Raw genomic sequence first — 17664 nt, 5'->3', positions numbered from 1 at the left:
TTCTTGGTCTTTTAAAAAAATTATCTTACATGCACATAGCTGTGATGAAAATAATGAATCTGCAGTAAAGTCAGTCTAATTTTTGCAGTAGGGATGAATACTTTTTAAGAAAAATCATGATGGGGGCCAGAGAGAAAGCATGGAGGTAGGGCATTTGCCTTGCATGTAGAAGGACAGTGGTTCGAATCCCGGCATCCCATATGGACCCTGAGCCTGCCAGGAGCGATTTCTGAGTGTATAGCCAGGAGGAACCCCTGAGCGCTGCCGGGTGTGACCCAAAAAAGAAATCATGACAACTATGTTTGAAAGCTCTCTAATTGTTCCCTCTCTTCCTAACTATGACACTCAGTAAATAGTGCTAGAACACAGATTTCACTGGGCCATCAGTAGAGTTCCCATCTGGTCAGGGTCCCTGAGCCAGATAGAGAGAGGACCATTGGAGTCTTCTTTGTGTCTCAGTAGCACGATTTCCACACCCTGTTCAGTGCCCTGAGGAAAAGAGAAGCTGTATTTCACTCAGCATTTTTTCCGGTCACTCAGTCACATCACAACACAAAATAAACACCTCCAACCTGCAAAGGTCACAATGAGAAAGCATGGGAAAGTAGCACAAAAACAAAACCCAACCATACTTAGTGAGTAAAGACAGTAGCTATGAAGACCCAACAACCAGTATATAATCTCACTGGTAAGGACTTCAGAGAGGAAATATTGAGGATGTTCAAGGAACTCAAACTATGGAATAAACAACCAATAAGACTCAAAAGAATATGAGAGCAGAAAACTTCAAATAGGAATAACAGAACTGAAAAACTTAAAAGGTGAAATGAAAACTGTGAAAACACAGCAGTAGGGTGTTTGCCTTGTACGCAGCCAACCCGGATGGACACTGGTTCGATTCCCAGCATCCCATACGGTCCCCCAAGCCTGCCAGGAGCAATTTCTGAGCACAGAGCCAGGAGTAATCCCTGAGTGTTGCTGGGTGTGACCCAAAAACAAAAAACAAAAACAAACAAACAAAAGATATACAGTAAAACAAAAAATAAAAAAGACAGAAAAAAAAGATATACAGTAGATTTACCAAAGGAAACCCTCCAGGTCCACTAGGCCAGCAATGGTCCTCAAACTACAGCCCTCGGGCCGCATATTGTATTTATTCACATTTTGTTTCTTCACTTTTAAATAAGATATATGCAGTGTGAATAGAAATTTGTTCTGGGGCCGGGAAGGTGGCGCTAGAGATAAGGTGTCTGCCTTGTAAGCGCTACCAAGGAATGGACCGCGGTTCGATCCCCCGGCGTCCCATATGGTCCCCCCAAGCCAGGGGCGATTTCTGAGCACATAGCCAGGAGTAACCCCTGAGCGTCAAACGGGTGTGGCCCCAAAACAAAAAAAAAAAAAAAAAAAAAAAGAAATTTGTTCATAATTTTTGTTTTTACTATAATCTGGCCCTCCAACAGTCTGAAGGACAGTGAACTTGTTCATAATTTTTGTTTTTACTATAATCTGGCCCTCCAACAGTCTGAAGGACAGTGAACTGGCCCCCTGTTTAAAAAGTTTGAGGTCCCCTGCATAGAGGAAAAAAAATCAGATAAACATAGATAAACAACAGCTTAGACCTGAAACCAACCTTAGGCCACACCCCCAGGGTACTCTACAAAAAAACCTTCTAGAAACAATAAATTTTATAGTAAAGTGGCATGTTACAAAAGTCCCTGATTTTCCTATATATAAGTAATTAAAGAGGAAAAGAGATATTTAAAATAAATTATTCCATTCACAGTTGTGCCTCAAAAAAGTCAAGTACTTTAGAATCAACTTAACTGCTCACTTCGGCAGCACATACATTAAAATTGGAATGATACAGAGAAGATTAGCATGGCCCCTGCACAAGAATGACACGCAAATTCGTGAAGCGTTTCATATTTTAAAAAAATCAACTTAACTTAAGAGGTGATCAACTTATATGAATAAAAAGATAAAACACGGGGGCCGGAGAGATAGCATGGAGGTAAGGTGTTTGCCTTTCATGCAGGAGGTCATCGGTTTGAATCCTGGTGTCCCATATGGTCCCCCGTGCCTGCCAGGAGCAATTTCTGAGCCTGGAGCCAGGAATAACCCCTGAGCACTACCGGGTGTGACCCAAAAACCACAAAAAAAAAAAAAAAAAAAAAGATAAAACACGACTTCAAAAAATAAAAGAGGAGCCAGAGAGATAGCATGGAATTAAGGCGTTTGCCTTGAATGCTGAAGATCGGTGGTTCGAATCCCAGCATCCCATATGATCCCCCCGGTCCTACCAGGAACGATTTCTGAGCATTGAGCCAGGAGTAACCCCTCAGCGCTGCCAGGTGTGACCCAAAAACCAAAATAAATAAATAAATAAATAAATAAATAAATAAATAAATAAATAAATAAAAGACGACATGAGGAAATGGGAGCATATCCCTTGCTCATGGAGTAGGAGGCTTAACATTATTAAAATAATAATAATACTCCCCAAAGCATTCTACAGATTTAATGCAATTCCTCTAAGGATACCCAGGACATTTTTCAGAGAAAAAGATCAAACAGTCCTGAAATTCATATGGAACAATAAATCTCCAGAGGGGCCAGAATGGTGGCTCTAGAAGTAAGGCATCTGCCTTGCAAGCGCTAGCCGAGGAGGATTACGGTTTGATTCCTTGGAGTCCCATAGGATCCCCCAAGCCAGGAGCGATAGATATCTGAGTGCATAGCCAGGAGTAACCTCTGAGCATCAATGGGTGTTCCCCCCAAAAAAAATCTCCAGAATAGCTAAAACAATCCTTTGGAAAAATAAGGTGGGAGACATCACTTTTCCCAATTTTAAAACGTATTACAAAGCACAGTAATTAAAACAGCATGGTATTAAAATAAAGATAGACCCTCAGATGAATATATTTGAATATTCTTGATATTCAAGACCCAAATAGACTTGAACATCCTGAGACAGAACCTCAGGTATAGAATAAATGAATGCTTGAAAACAGCAAAAAATACAGAGTGGAGCAGGAAAGCTCTTCAACAAGTGATTTTGGGAAAACTTCAGCTACATGGGAGAAAAAATGAACTCAGATCTCTTTTTAAGGTGGTCCAAAAGTCCAATCAAAATGGATTAAAGACTTTAATATCAGACCTGAAACCATAAGGTACACAGAGTAAAATATAGGCATAGAACTCCATGACATTGGAGCATCTTCAAGGATGAAACACTACTGAACCAGCTAGTGAAAGCAAAGAAAAAAAAATGGGAGTAATTAAACTAAGAAGCTTCTGCACCTAGATGGAAATAGTGACCAGGATACAAAGTCTTTCTATAAATGGGGATAAATTATTCACCCAATAGTCATTTGATAAGGAGTTAATATCTAAGCTATATATGGCAGTAAGAGAACTTACCAAGAAAACTCACCTAACCCCATCAAAATATAGGGAGAAGAGATTAACAGAATCTTCCTCAAAGAAGAAATGCAAAAAGCCAAAAGTGGCCTTTTGTATAGTGGCTAAAAGGCACATGAAAATTGCTCCACATAATTAATGACCAGAGAGATGCAAATCAAAACAACAATGAGATACCAATTCACACCACAGACTGGCACACATCAAAAACAAGAACAGGGGCTGGATTGATAGCACAATGATAGATGTTTTTCTTGCATACAGCTGATCTGAAATGGACCCAGGATAGACCCAGGTTTGATTCCCAGCATCCCATATAGTTTCCGAGCCTGCTGTGAGTGATTTCTGAGTGCCACCAGGTGTGGCCCCCTAAAAAAACAAAAACAAAAAAACAACCAGTGCTGACTCAGATGTGGGGACAAAGGGATTCTCATTCATTGCTGGTGGTAATGTTGACTGGATCAACATTTTTGAAAAACAATATGGATATTTAAAAAAGAACCTAGAAATTGAGCTTCCATATGACCAGCAATACCACTCTTGGGAATATACCCTAGGAGCCCAAAAACATGGTGTAGAGAAGGTTTTCCATTCCTATGTTCATTGCAGCACCCTTCACAATACCTAGAATCTAGAAACAACCCAAGTATACGAGCACAGGTGAACAGATGAGGAATCAATCATACATATACTCAATGGAATACTATACAGCTGTAAGGGAAAATGAAGTGATGACATTTTCTTATACATGAATAGATATGGAGTGTATTCTGCCAAGGGAGAGAGATAGATATAGAATATTCACTCATTTATGGGATATTAAAAATATATAGTATGGTAATAATACCCTGATACAATAGAGATGAGGGCCAGGAGGAGGGCCAGCCAGTCCATAGTAGGAAGTTTTCCACAGAGTGGGGGCAATATAGTTAGGGAAGAGGAGGGACCACTACGACAATGCTAATTGTCATAGAAAATGATCATTAAACAAGAACTGGATGCTGAAAGGAGGCAAAGTGAAATGCACGATACTCTTTCAGTAGCAATATTGTAAACCACAATACCTCAAAGGAAAAAAGGGAAGATAAAGAAAGAAGGGGCAAGGAGGAAAATTATGAGTCAGATTGGGGATGGGAGGGTGAAAGGGAGACTGACAACTTTAGTGGAAGGAAATGTGTACTGGTGATGGGTGTTGGAATATTTTATGACTGAAAGTCAATCATGAATAACTGGGACTATTTATCTCAGGGTAATTCAATTAAAGATTATTAGTTATGGGCCCGGAGAGATAGCACAGCGGTGTTTGCCTTGCAATCAGCTTATACAGGACTTAAGGTTGTTGTTCGAATCCCGGTGTCCCATATGGTCCCCCGTGCCTGCCAGGAGCTATTTCTGAGTAGACAGCCAGGAGTAACCCCTGAGCACTGCCGGGTGTGGCCCAAAAACCAAAAAAAAAAAAAAAAAAAAAATTTATTAGTTATATTCCCTGGGTGCCGGCTCAGGTGGACTCTATCGTGGTCCTCAGGCTTTCCCCCTTCTCTCCCTAAACTAAGGGGGCGACGCATGGGGAGGAGGGCGGGCCGATGCAGCACTGGTGTATGTTGGGACATTCACTGGTAATTTTCTTTTTCTCATTGGTATCCATTTTAAAAACCGCACGGGGGCGCTATATATTGAAAAGAAAAATGAGAGGATGGACTCTCAGGCTGGGAAGAGACCAGTACTCTTTTCCTACTTGTTTACTTTCAGCAGCCTCTTGGCCTCTTCCTGCCTTCATTGTGTAACTGTGGTTGCTAACATACTAGGTTTCAGATTAGTTCCTACTCAAATGCATTTCCCCATATGGAACTGTGGAGCTGTTCAATAAAAAATTTCGGTAAAAGAGTCCCTCAGTTTAATGCTTATGATTGAACCATGTCATGGGGATTGTTGGACTTGTTCTTACGGCCCCTAAATGCGCCGATAATGCCACGTGGCATTGTTCCTTTTTTGCACAGGCACATTAAAATGAGAAAATACTATACATACAAACAAGTTCTTATCTTATAGAGATTGGAACACACAAATCTTGTAGTACAATGGGACCTTACACCCTGAACATTGACAAAATGACCTGGCACAGGCCTCAGAAGAATGGGCTTTCTCCATTCACCCCTGAACCAGGGAAGCTATCTACAAAATATCCAAGGTTTTTTTATAACAACACCTGGAGGCGACCCTCTACCAGGGAAGACCCTACCGCTGCTCTGACATCGAACTGCTCAAAAGAGACTTCCCTTAACAGTAAGAAGACTTGATAACATCAATGACCTGCTTACAGGACAGGGCTCTCTGTATTGCCCTTTAATTGTGAGGTGAAACTAGAGGATGCTCCACATCCTGACTTCAATATAAGATATGCAGATTCCAGGATCTTTAATACAGAAACATGATACCAACAACAGAGATTGTGTGAAAAATAAAAGTGGATTGGTACTACAGACAATGACTTGGATTGGACTAACAGTTTCCCTGGAGCCTTGAGTTGGTCTTATGCCAGGAAACTTCAGGGGTAGGGTCTCCTTGTATTTAGGCCAAGGCTTTTCCTTTCTATGTCCCTCATATTTTGGTGGGCCTATGCAAACAATAATTGCCACTCTAACACCTGTTTTACTGTGCTCCTTTGACAATCCTTAAGGAAAACAACCCACTTTAACTTTTGAGGTTAACTTAAACTAATATGCATGTGCATGGAAATGTAAAAAAAAGTACTATGCCTTCAATGTTTAAGGAGTTACATAAGTTTTATGGCTTTAGATTGCCTTGTCTGCTGCTAAGAAATATTATGTATTACAATCTGGGGACTTGAGGGACAAAGTAATTGTACATGGGTTCTGCTTTATTTTTCTTAATGTTCTTTGGCTGAAAGTTCAAAGTTAAGATATCAGCAAGGGGACTTCTGAGAATTCTGTTAATGGGTGATTGTCCTTCCACTGTAACTTTACCTTGCCCTCTTTCTTTGCACCTTTGTTATTATAATTAAAAATAAAAATAGAAAAAAATTATTAGTTATAGGGGCCAGAGCAATAGCACAGCAGTAGGGCATTTGCCTTGCATGCAGATGACCCAGAACGGACCCAGGTTCTGGACTCCGGCTTCCCTTATGGTCCCTTGAGCATTGCTATAGTAATTCCTGAGTGCAGATCCATGAATAAATCCTGAATATCACTGAGTGTGGCCCTAAATCAAAAAAATTAAAAAATTCCTTTTCATCCAGAAAGCTTTTTTTGTCTTGTTTTTATGTTGTCACATTTGCTTGCTCATTTTGTTCAATACCAGTAAAATATGTAGGTCCATATTATGATTCTGACCTGATTTGGATGAGAAAATTAAAACAAGACTCAACAACTGGGTTAGAGTGATAATACAGAGGGTATGGCATTGGCTTTGCATAAATCCAACCCAGGTTTGATACCTAACACCTCATCTGCCCCCCCCCCAAGCCTGCTAAGAGTAAGACCAAAGCACAGAGCCGAGAGTAACGCATGAGTATTGCTGAGTGTGCCCTCTACCTCCAAAAAAGGCCCAATAAGGACCAACTTCAGTCACAGAGGAATTAGGAGCTGGCCTTGATCTAGAAGAAGGTCAGCACTTTGGGTAGTCTTCTGAGCAATAGCTCCACCCAGGCTTTGAGGCACATATAGATGTTGTCTAGGAGCCAATCAATAATCATCCCTGGGTCTTACTATAGTCAGTTTGCAGGTGAGGCAGAACATGTGTGGCAACAGTGAACGTATCCATCTCTAAGACAAGACCTCAGCCAACTCAGTAGAAATTCACTAGATTTGTATTCTTTCACATGCGCTATGGACTTTCTAAGAACCAGACCTCACTAAGTCTCAGAATAATTTGTGTTGAGGCAGAGAGGAGAGTGTGGTTCAGCGGTAAAGCAATGAGGAAAGCTTCACGTAAATCAGAGTTCAATTCCCAGAACTAGAGGGAAAAAATGAATGTAGTAAAGTTTGTCAGCAGCGGACAATTGTGCTAAACGACTCAGCCTTGAACTGACCAAAACCAACACTGATGTTTCAGGGACTTAGGGTTCAGGAGTCCTGCTAGAACTTTCTGGGACTCCTTGCTGAGGATGTTCTGGTAAGGAGGATGAGTCAGGACCTTAGCTCTGTCCTTCTTTTTGAGTTTTGGGCCACATCTGTACACCCCATATGTGCTCTAGATTACTCCTGGCTCTGCACTCAGAAATTACTCCTGGCAGACTAAGGGGGTCATATGGAATGCCAGGGATCAAACCAAACCTGGGTTGGCTGCATGAAAGGCAGCTCCAGCCCACAGCTTTGTCCTTCTTGCACCTTCTCTGTATCCTGATCAGTTATCTCTCTTGCTTTGTGCAATCAGTGGTCCTCAAACTATGGCCCGCGGGCCACATATTGTATTTGTATCTGTTTTGTTTCTTCATTGCAAAATAAGATATATGCAGTGTGCATAAGAATTCGTTCATAAGTTTTGTTTTTACAATAGTTAGACCCTCCAATAGTCTGAGGGACAGTGAACTGGCCCCCTTGTTTAAAAAGTTTGAGGACCCCTGGTACATGTAGGTGTCTGTGTGAAGTCTCTTCATGTATTCTTCTTGCCTAGTTCAGTGACATTTTTTTTTTTTTGGTTATATCAGCCTCCCTCCCCTTTGTGAAGAAAAGGAGACACTGTTTTTCTTTCTCAAGAAATTTTATGGTTTAGTTGGGAAAGATCTGGCTCCCTGCAGAGTCCTGAGAGGAAGATCCAAGAAAGAAAATAATCTTGGATTTCTGGCATTTCCTGGATTCCCAAAGCATCCCTCAACAGCTGACATTGATAAAATGTCATCAAAGAGCTAGGTCAGTCACACTACAGTTTTTTTTCTTCCGGGAGAGTTGGGGGAAGGATTATTTTTGGTGTTTTGGGCCCTCCCACGAAGGCCTCCCAAGTAGTGATTAGGAGGCTCAGGGCCTCTCCTGGAGGTTCTTTGCCAGCCAGGCAAGCAGTTCAATGTAGGATTAGTTCTACTCTGACTCTGTGGAGTTAGAGATTATCTGGGTCACCCTAGCAGTTTTTAGGGGTCTCCGGGGATGTCCCCAGCAATGTTTGGGGAACCATATATTGCTGGGAATCTAATCAGTCTTGACCCCTATACCATCTCTTCTATCCCAATAATACAGATTTTTAAAACATCACTTCCAGGACCAGAGAAATAAAACAGGGATTAAAGTGATAAGATAGCAAGTAGGGTGCCTTGCACGCAGCCAACCTGGGGTGGACACCTGGTACTGCAGATGTTCCCCACAAAGGACCTTCGGGTGTGACTCCTGAGGGCAAAACTAGGAGTAAATTCTGAGCATTGCCAAATATGGCCCCGAAGCAAAGAAACAATTAAATGTACAAATAATTGGAGCTAGAGTAATAGTACAGCAGGTAGGGCATTTGTTTTGCTTGCAGCCAACCCAGGCCTGCTCCCCAGCATCACATTTGATTCTCTGAGCTCCACCAGATGTGATCCCTAAGCACCTCCAGGAGTAAACCCTGAATGCTGCCGTTTATGACCCCAAAACAAAACAAAACAAATAGTATCTCAAGACCTGAGGATGTGGTTCAAGTGGGACTGCATAGACACTTTGCATGTACAATGAATCCCTCCTAATATTTTCTGTTCCTTACCCACCAATATCACTACCAGCACCACTAGATGTGTTTTTTTTGGGGTTTTTTTTTTTTTTTGGTTTTTGGGCCACATCCGTTTGACGCTCAGGGGTTACTCCTGGCTAAGCGCTTAGAAATCGCCCCTGGCTTGGGGGGACCATATGGGACGCCGGGGGATTAAACCACAGTCCTTCCTTGGCTAGTGCTTGCAAGGCAGACACCTTACCTCTAGCCCCACCTTCCCTGCCCCAGCACCACTAGATGTGATCTAAAATTTTTTAAATAAAAAATAATTTTGACCTAAAAATACCTCAAATCATAGAATAAAGGTAGACATTTTATGCCAAAGCCATTATACCAGGGGTAGAGTAGTTACATTTCACCCAACTGACACAGGTTTGATTCTTAGCATCTCTTGAGCCCTCCAGGAGCAATCCTTGAGCACACAGCCAGGAGTAAGCCCTAAACATTACTGGATGTGCCCCCCAAAAATAGTGGATGGTTTAATAAATGGATGATTCACAACTGCCTAAAAATGAAAACAATCCAAATATCTGTCATCTAATGAATAAAGTGCAATATTACTTGATAAAGGAATAGAAATATTAATATAGTTTATAATATGTATGATCCTCAACAACATGAAAGAAGTCCGTCAGAAGACAATGATCATGGGGGCTGGAGAGATAGCATGGAGGTAAGGCGTTTGCCTTTCATGCAAGAGGTCATCGGTTCGAATCCCAGCGTCCCATATGGTCCCCCGTGCCTGCCAGGAGCAATTTCTGAGCATGGAGCCAGGAGTAACCCCTGAGTACTGCCGGGAGTGACCCAAAAACCACAAAAAAAAAAAAAAAAAAAAAAAAAAAAAGAAGACAATGATCATGGGACGGAGAAATAGCACAGTGGTAAGGCTTTTGCCTTGCATGCAAAAGGACGGTGGTTCGAATCCTGGCATCCCATGTGGTCTCCGAGCCTGCCGGGGGCGATTTCTGATAGAGCCAGGAATAACCCCTGAGCACTGCTGGGTGTGACCCAAAAACAAACAAACAAAAAAAAAACAAACAAAAAAAAGAAGACGATGATCTATGATTTTGTTTACATGAAATGTGAAGAACAGGCACGTTTTTAGGGTCAGGAAGTGGTTGGTATATATCAAGGACAGGGAGTGAGAAGAAGAGGGAGTGGAGAGCCAGAGACTTCCAGTTTAAAAACTGGAAGAAGCCGGCGAGGTGGTGCTAGAGGTAAGGTGTCTGCCTTGCAAGCGCTAGCCAAGGAAGGACCGTGGTTCGATCCCCTGGCGTCCCATATGGTCCCCCCAAGCCAGGGGCAATTTCTGAGCGCTTAGCCAGGAGTAACCCCTGAGCATCAAATGGGTGTGGTTGAAAAAAAAACTGGAAGAAAAAAATAATTAGGGAAGTGGATACTAGATTTTCTTTTTGTTACATTGTGGATTTTTTTCTTTATTTTCAGGGGAGAGCGTGAACACAGTCCCCCACTACCACAAATTATGCAGTCCAGTTTCCCATATTTGGGGAAATCGCAGGGGTCAGCACATCCGGAGTGCAATGGATAAGCCTCGCCCTGGGGAAACCACCTTTGTGATCATGGTATCTCTCCTGCCAGATAAGTATTACATTGTGGATTTTATTTTTAATGTTTTGCATTACAATGACCAATGCTTAAGGGCTACTCCTTGCACTGAACTCTGGCAGTGCTTGGGGGACCATATGGGATGTGGAGGGATCAAACCTGGTCAGCTGCATACAATGCAAATGCTTTACGGGTTATCTAGCCTACCATACTATGTCTCCAGTCCCTTATTACATTACATTGATGATTACCGAAAACCCTTCAGTTTCCTAAAACCATAGGAAAAAAACGGTGTTGGGATCGGAGTGATAGCACAGTGGTAGGGCGTTTTTCTTGCACGTAGCTGATCCCACGATGGACCTCAGTTCGATCCCCAGTGTCCAAGCAAGGAGCAATTTCTGAGTGTATAGTCAGGAGTAACCCCTGAGCGTCACCAGGTGTGGCCCCAAAACAAAAAACAAACAAAGAAATAAACAGCTTGAGTTTGTGCTCATGGCTGGGGGGGGGGTGCATAAGGATGTTTTTAAAAATTAAGGAACAAAATTACCAAAATGCAGTAGAAAAATGGGGAGCATATTTGTCAAATACATAAAAACATGTTCAAATTCGCTACTAAAGAAAGAGGTGCAAATTAAAAACAACTATGTTTCTCATCTGTCATTCTGGCAATTTTAGAAGTTGACAGTTCTGTGGGCATTCTGAGGAAACAAGCATTCTCACAAAATGCTGGTAGGAGTGCAAACTATGAAGAGTGATGCACAGCACTAATAAAATTACATGTAAAGTTTGACTCAAAAATGCCACTTCCTGGAGCCAGAGAGATACCTGAGCATCACCAGGTATGGCCTTAAAACAACAACGAAAAACATATTAAGAAAATAAAGAAGTTCCATTTCTTGAGATCTATCCTGAAAATGAATTTCTAGCACTGTGAAAATAGATGTATGTGAGGCTATTCATTCACTTTTGCCAGTGATTACAGGCCTGAATATTCAATCTCAGGAGATTTTTATTTTATTTTATTTTTTTGGTTTTTGGGTCACACCCGGCAGCACTCAGAGGTTACTCCTGGCTCTACACTTAAAAATTGCTCCTGGCAAGCTCGGGGGACCATACGGGATGCTGGGATTCGAACCACCGTCCTGCAAATGCCTTACCTCCAAGGCATCTCTCCAGCCCCAATCTCAGATTTGATGGAATAAATTTGGGTGGTTTTATTTGTTTTGGCAGGGGGAGCCCACACCCACTGATGCTCAGGCTTACTACTGGTTCTGCTATCAAGACTTAGTCCTTAACCTATATAGGGTGCTAGGAATGGAACCTGAATTCTCTACATGCTAGGCAAGCACCCTATTCGCTGTACTATTATACTTTGGTCCCTCATGCAATAAATTTGGTTCATTGAAAAAATGTAATACTGGGGCTGAAGAGATAGCATGGAGGTGGGGCGTTTGCCTTTCATGCAGAAGGACGGTGATTCGAATCCCGGCATCCCATATAGTCCCCTGTACCTACCAGGGCTGATTTCTGAGCATAGAGCCAGGAGTAACCCCTGAGCGCTGCTGGGTATGATCCAAAAACAAAAGAAAAAAAGAAAAAATGTAATACTAACCAGCTCTATAAAAGAAGGGGGAAGGTTTCTTTAATTTTAATTAAAATGGTATAATTTTATTATTAAATTAAAATGGGATAATTTTAAATAAAAAGATAACATGCCAAAGAATTGTGTGCAAGAAAAGCACCTGAGGGACCAGACAGATAGCATGGAAGTAAGGAATTTGCCTTGCATGCAGAAGGACAGTGGTTTGAATCCAGGCATCCCATATGGTCCTCCAAGCTTGCCAGGGGTGATTTCTGAGTGTAGAGCCAGGAGTAGCCCCTGTGCACTGCCAGGTGTGACCCAAAAATAAACAAACAACACCAAAAAAAAAAAAAAAAAAAAGCACCTGACACACTTCACTATCTCCAACCTGCAGCCCAGTTATTTTTTTTATTGGATCCCATCAAGTTAAAGACTAATTATATAGAGACACTATTCTTCATTTCAGAATTTTTTTTTATTTTTGGGCCACACCCAGTGGCACTCAGGGGTTACTTCTGGCTCTGCACTCATAAATAGCTCCTGGCAAACTCAGGGTACCATATGAGATGCCAGGAATTAAACCGGATCCGACCCACATCGGCAGCATGCAAGGCAAATGTCCTACCATCACTTCGGCCCCCAAATTCAGAAATTTCTTTTTTTTTTTTAATAATATGATTTTTATTTTGATCATAGTGTCTTACATATTGTTGACAATAACATTTTAGGTACATATTTACATAAAATCAGGGGGATTCCCATCACCAAATTGTCCTCCCTACACCTCCATTTTTGTCCTACCTCCCATTTACTCTTCCCTCACCCCCAGGGCAGCTAGAATATGTGGTCCCCTCTGTATCCAACCCACTACTTAGTAGTCTTGCACCTGTTTGGTCTTGATGCCTCCCTTATCTCCCCCTCTAACTGTAGGCAGGACTAGCTAGTTCAAGTTGCATGGTTTTGCTGGAAAAAGAGAAGATATATAAACTGGGGTAAGAGTCTAATACTCCAAAAATGGGTGGAATCCTTCTAGAGGCTCTCATCATCGATTTGGGAGATGAAGGAGAAAAAGAAGGTGAAACACTCCACCAGTACCAAAAAAAAGTGTCAATTATCCAGTGAGGACTCCAGCTATATCGATAAGCACCACAAAAAATAGACAAAAAACAAAACAAAACAAAAAAAGACAAACAAAAACAAACAAACAAACCAAAAACACGCCATGGTCTTGAAATAAGAAACATGGTATAGCCCATAACGAAAAAAGATAAAAGAAGAGAAAAAATTAAGTATAATTGGGGACGATTTCAATAATCACACCCAAACAGAGAAATCGACCAAAATAGATAGGTAAATAAAAATAATAATAACAATAATAAATGAAGGTAAAAAAATATATATAAAATAACCAAGGTTTTGTGCTTTTTGTATTTTTGTTTTTTCCCCTCCTGCTCTGGCACAGTAAATATTGGGGTCATTCGAAAAGGAATTCACTTGGCCTAAGAAATATGGGGTTTCTCCGTCCTTGGAGTATACTGTCATGGGATCAGCTCTAGACTTTGCTCAGGATCATTTATTCTCCCGGTGGTGTTTTTTTTTTTTTTTGGTGTGTGGAAGACTACTGCTCTGTCCAGGGTGATCCAATCAGAGCTCTGTGTTTAGAGGTCTCAGTATCTGCACAGATCCTGAGGTGGGACTTATGATGAAGTCAGTCTTTGTGGTTCTAGAGGTTCTGTTACCTCAGTGTCATTTTAATCCATCCTCTGTGGTTGGTGATCTTGGTCTTTGCACTGAACCTAGGATGGCACCTAGGATAGCGTCTTTCTTTGTGCTTCCAGAAGCCCCATTCTGTTGCAGTTGTCTCTGTCAGACCTTTGGGACTGGGGATCATGATCATTGTGCAAGTCATAGTTCAAACCCTAAACTAGGGCTTTTTTATTGGTCCCAAGATGTATACTGTCTGGTCGTGGTTCTAGTAGCCAGTCATCTGTAAGTCACGATCTTGGCTTTTGGACCTACCAAAGGGTGCCGAGTCTTCTGGTTTTGTCTTGTCGTTAGCTGGTAAGGTATGCTATTCTGCTCTCAGGTCAAGTTGTTCACATTTTCCTCAATGTCAGGATATCATGTTAGAGCTGGCCCTTGTTGTTGACCCCGCAATATTAAGGCTATCCCAGATGGAGTTTGTTTCCTGCAATTTCTTACCGGTTTATAGGTTAGTAATACTGAGACTACTACAGGTATTTACTAGTATTAAATAAAGTATATTGTAAATACTGAAAGTATGTTTCTCAAAGTCTAATAAGAAAAAAAGAATAGTGGGAAGGTTGAAAGAGCTGTATAATGTTGGATTAAATTAGGAAAAAATAGGGCCTGGACTGAAAGGTCAATGAGTAAGGTGCTTGCTTTACACACAGCCTGCCTGGATTCTATTCCAAGCATCCCATATGGTCCCGTTGAGCACCGCAAGGAATAATTTCTGAGTGAAGAGCCAGGAGTAGCCTCTGAGCATTGCCAGGTGTGGCCCAAAATGAAACAAAGAAATAGCACATCTGGTAAGACACTTGCTTTGCAAGCTGTCAACCCAGGTTTGATCCCCAGCACCCCATGTGGTCCCTCAAGGCCCATTAGGAGTGATTCTTGAGCACAGGGCCAGGAATAAGCATGTACACCATGAGGTGTGGCCCCAAAATAACAACTGAATTGCTCAGCTAGGCTGGTCCAAGGCTCAGCAAAGTAAGGGCAGTTGGCAAGAGGTCTCTGTGTGGCTCTGAGAGGCAAGAAGAAAGACTTGACTTGAAGCTGGCTCTATAAAAAGTGTTGGCGATTACAGAGTAACACTCCTTTTAAATGCAGAGACTTTATAGCTTTCTATTCAAAACAGTCCTGGACCACTGTTTATTCTCCGTGGGGGGCAGTTATAAAAGCCACCTTGTTTCACAGCTAAGGAGAGGTTATAAGGCCATTAAAATATATTTCTCTCTTGCTCTTTCTCTCTCTCTCTCAGTGTTTTAATAATGGCTCCCATGTGATACAATTAAAACTTTAGTTTAATCCTCTTGTTCTTTTTCAGACTCTGGGTAACAGTCAGAAATAGCTGTGTATTCATTTTTAAAGGGTACTTTCCCCTTAGAAGATTAGAACAAACGCTTCTTAGGCTGGAGTGATTCAATGGTTCCCATCTGTCACCGTATTGTAGCAAATAATGATAATAGCCCTTATAAAAGTTACCAGGAGTGGGGCTGGAGAGATAGCATGGAGGTAGAGCATTTGCCTTGCATGCAGGACGGTGGTTCAAAACCCGGCATCCCATATGGTCCCCCGAGCCTGCCAGGAGCGATTTCTAAGTGTAGAACCAGGATTAACCCCTGAGCGCTGCTGGGTGTGATCCAAAAAAAAAAAAAAAAAAGTTACCCAGAGTGATACTATAATGGGTAGGGCAATTGCCTTGCATGCAGCCAACCCAGATTTTATCCCCTGCATCCCATATGGTCTCTCAAGTACGCTAGGTGTAATTTCTGCATGCAGAGCCAGGATGGGTATAGCCCCAAAACAAATAAACAAAAAACACTACCCTCCTAAACTGAAGAGATAGTACAAGAGGAACACCTGAGTGCTGCTGGGAGTCACTCCGGAGTACAGAACCAGAAGTAGCCCCTGAGAACCAGAGGGTGTGGCCCTCAATACAGAACTGAACTATCCTTCTGAGGAAAAAGTAGCTATAATAATGTATGATTGGCCCTGGTATATAGAGTCACTTGGGGGTTTGTGCAAAAATTGTGTTTAACTCCTCATAACAACCTCACAGTGCAGACTGGGCATATGCCATCTCAACCTTCATACAGACAGACTCAGCAAGGCCTGTAGGATATGCATCACCTAAGAGCTTTATGTCTTGGCATTAAATGCCACTGTTAGGATAAGTTCAAGGAATAGAGACTGCAGCCAAGGTGTATGGAAGAGAAAAGAGTTTATTCCTATGAACCAAGAGTTCAGGTAGCCCTGGAAACTCTCTGCCCGGAACAAAGTGTCAATTCTGTTTTTATGTCTTTAAACACAGAAGCAAGCAAGCAAGTGGGCTTACACAAGCTACACTGCAGCTAAGACTGATGTGCCTTGAAAGAACAAAGTGTTTTGTAATAAACTGTTTTGCTTCAGTTTCTAAGCTTTGGAGATGCTGATCTTTTTTATGCTCTAAATTCTTCAACACCTTCCTTTACTCCCCCTTAGTGCCTAAATTTTTAATTTTTCTCATATTCTCAAATTTCCATCAACTTGCCTCACAACACCAAAACCTGTTCTGCTTGTTCACTTCTCCTGAGGTTTCCCAAGAAAACTCACAGCATAGCCACAACCATGCCCACCTCCCCAGACTGAGTCTCAACATCTAGAGGAGGCCATTTGGAGATGAGAATTTGCTTGCTCCAGCTCTGCTTGAGGAATGATTCTCAAGGAAGAGGAGAAAGCTCATTTTTAATGTATGGGTTCTTGCACTCAATAGGAATAGATTCTGCAGAAGTCTCCCCTCTCTGCCTCCCTCCTTTCTTCTCCCTCCTTTTCTTCCCTCTCCCTCCCTCTCTCCCTCCCATCTTCCCTTCTCCCCCCCTCTTTATCTCTCCCTCCCTCCTCCCCTCCCTCCAAAAGAACAATTATGAAAATGGCTTCCAAGAAGGAAACCATTACAAAACAAATTAAAGTTGTTCCATAGAAGAGAAATCCATTATCCATCACTGCTTCTGGAAACTTCAAGTAAGCACTTAGGTCTCTTAGGAAGATGTCGATGGAGCTGGCAATAGTGACAGGAGTTCAGAGAACACTGAGCCAGGGACAGTCAGTGCATTTTCACAATGCTTGGGGGACTACTTTTGCGAACTAGAGAGCACAGAACAGTACAAAGCAGCTTTTTCTCTTAGGTAGGAAGCATTCAACAGTGAGAGGCTTATTTTCCCCACATGACAAGTCCTGAGGTATACCAGCTGAGCTTGTTCTCCAAATGAGCAAGAGATTTACTCGAGCAGTATTTGCTAAGATTCTGGATAGGATTCTGGGGGATATACTGCAATTAGAAGAGAAAGAAGGAAGAAATTAAGGACATTAAACTAAAAGGGAAAGAGCTCAATGGAAAAAAAAAACGCTGTTTCTTCAGACAAATGAATTAGGCCTGGTGAGGCTCAAAAGTCAGGAGTTAGGACTAGGAATTAGACTTGTTGAGTGATAAACTGACTCAACCACACAAAACTGACTCAATTATATTTTTCTTTTGGTTTTGGGGAATAAACTTAGTGGCTTCATGAGTGAGATCCACACTGTCCCCTGAGCTACATCCTGGCCTCCAGAGGAATTATTTTCATTGATTTGTGCTTCTTAAAAATAGTCACATCTCTGGGGACCAGAGAGATAACACAGTG

General features: G+C 41.9%; 2 non-coding genes across 2 annotated transcripts; one reads left to right on the top strand and one right to left on the bottom strand.

The window, feature by feature from the left end:
- The first annotated feature begins 1823 nt into the window (after nt 1–1823).
- On the top strand, nt 1824–1930 carry LOC126010605 (U6 spliceosomal RNA). Its single transcript, XR_007496626.1, has one exon. It is a non-coding gene; the product is annotated as a U6 spliceosomal RNA (small nuclear RNA).
- An 8624-nt stretch (nt 1931–10554) lies between these two features.
- LOC126009901 (U1 spliceosomal RNA) lies at nt 10555–10718 on the bottom strand. Its single transcript, XR_007496071.1, has one exon. It is a non-coding gene; the product is annotated as a U1 spliceosomal RNA (small nuclear RNA).
- Between the last annotated feature and the right edge of the window lie 6946 nt (nt 10719–17664).

Source organism: Suncus etruscus, chromosome 5, assembly GCF_024139225.1.
Source record: "Suncus etruscus isolate mSunEtr1 chromosome 5, mSunEtr1.pri.cur, whole genome shotgun sequence".
Classification (NCBI taxonomy): Eukaryota; Metazoa; Chordata; class Mammalia; order Eulipotyphla; family Soricidae; genus Suncus; species Suncus etruscus.
Note: the sequence above shows the minus strand (reverse complement) of the source record. Positions and strands in the feature narration are given on the sequence as shown.